We start from the raw sequence: 2,166 nt of genomic DNA, 5'->3' as shown, positions 1-2,166 counted from the left end.
TTCTGGGACCATACCGGATTTGGTTGGTTAGAGTTTCTCTTGTAGTAATCCAGTTAAATGACTTTTATACTTGACCCGAATACGGCTGCATGGGAGCTTGGGCCAGCTCAGCGAGATTGCCTTATGATCCAAAATCAAAATGTATCTCATTTCGTGGATAGTTAAATTTCCAAATCGTTTCTACATATGTTAAGTTTTGCTAATTCTACATGACATCAGTACCTGCTTTATCTTTAATTTTCCATAACTTAATTTTTTTGAAATAAGAAATCATTACAGAAATAAAGAAAAGTGACTTAACTTTTTCTTAAATCGAATAATGCTTTCTCATGAAAACTGTTGATCTAAGATATTTCCTTAAGACGAAACCGGTCTTCCTGGCCATTCTTTCTCCTAATCAACTGAAAATTCCAATATGATAACAGTATTTATTACTCAATATCGATAAAATGTATGCAAACTATAACAAAATATGGATTTGTTTGGAGTCCCTTGAATAAGTACAAGGAAATGAGACTAGGTGTTTCAAAAGTGGGAACGTCTTCTGCTTTATCGGAGACACCCGCCAAACAAATCGAGGTCATTAAGTAGAATTCCTAAACCGAGAACTAGCCAGCTATGGTAAAGACACGGATTCTATATAGCAAGCATTGACATGCCTGACGTCATATTGGACAAGTAAATATGATATTTCCAACTGAGGTCATGCTGCCGACCAAAACACTTCCTCGTGGTCTTTATCAACCTACATTTCTCGAGGCCTTGTATTGTTACTTCTCCGTCAGCGGTCGATATCTGACAGATAATGAGATAACAAGGCCTTTGATATCATATCAACACTGTAGGTTGAGAGAGGGGGTGGGGTAGAAATGGAGAATTAATAATTCATATCAACACCGAAGGTTGAGAGAGGGGGTGGGGTAGAAATGGAGAATTAACAATTCATATCAACACCGAAGGTTGAGAGAGAGGGTGGGGTAGAAATGGAGAATTAACAATTGAGAAATTGATATCATCATGCTTATTATACAACTTAGTTGTAAGTTGTCCATTTTTGTACGTCTTAGGTAAAGATCGATACAAGCGGCTGGTGTTGAGAGTCTATAGCATCCTTGATTTTTAGTTCTTCGGGGTATATTTGATCGAAATATTCGATACAGATAATTTTTAGTTAAAAGTTTACACATCATCAATATACCTAAAGATAAAATTGAAGTTCTCATATAATTACTAAGCCTTGTATGAGGCATTAATCGTTAATCTATAGACAGATCTAATCACAAACTCAAAAGTTGTTGTCACTTGGACATTGAATTGTTCTCATGATTTGCTTTGTGGGTTTTCTACGGGCTCTACTCTTATGCTTAAAGAAACATGATCTTGCATAATTAACTTTGTAATATAACGCCGTTTTGGAAAAGAAAACTCTCATTTTGATAGAAAAGAGTGTTTCTTAAGTTTGAAATAGGGAATGGCAGTGTAAAGAGTATACAAAGTAAACAGTTTGACAGAAGACCGTTTGCAAAGCGTTAGTATGAAAACAATTGACGATAAGGAAAGTTTTGTGAAGCAGAGATTAAAATAACCGAGGACACACGTCATTGTAGTTATCAAACCTAGGACACACATTATGGTAGTTATCACGACCACCTATGGATCCTCACTATAAACCACATTTGATTGTAGATTACTGCATACGAGATCACAAACATGATTATCATTTATCTATTTCCATTATCGGTTTGTTAGCTGCATTCCGATGAAATACCTTCTACTGTATCATCAAAACTTGGATTATCGAGCTTAGTTTTGTAATACTTTTAATAATGAAAACATGTAGCTCAATATTCCAACTAATAACCTATCTTAACTCTAGTCCAATTTCCTATCCACAATTTGTTTTATTCATATATTTTATGTGAAATTAATTATTTCTATCGACCACACATGCCGCACAATGATCTTAATCATTTCTTACAATAGCTTGATGTATTTATTTTCATAAAAATAAATCCATTTGTGTTGTGTTTAATGTCATGATAACACACTATACCTACTGTTCAAATTATTGAGTAAATCATTGATCGAGCTGTCCGATCGAAGAGCTACTCCATGCTGTCCCCGAGTAGGTTCCATAGTAGGCTATTTTTACTCTAGCAGTGTAGT

This window comes from Pecten maximus, chromosome 2 (assembly GCF_902652985.1).
Source record: "Pecten maximus chromosome 2, xPecMax1.1, whole genome shotgun sequence".
Lineage (NCBI taxonomy): Eukaryota > Metazoa > Mollusca > Bivalvia > Pectinida > Pectinidae > Pecten > Pecten maximus.
The sequence above is the reverse complement of the archived record's forward strand: the minus strand, read 5'-3'. Positions refer to the sequence as shown.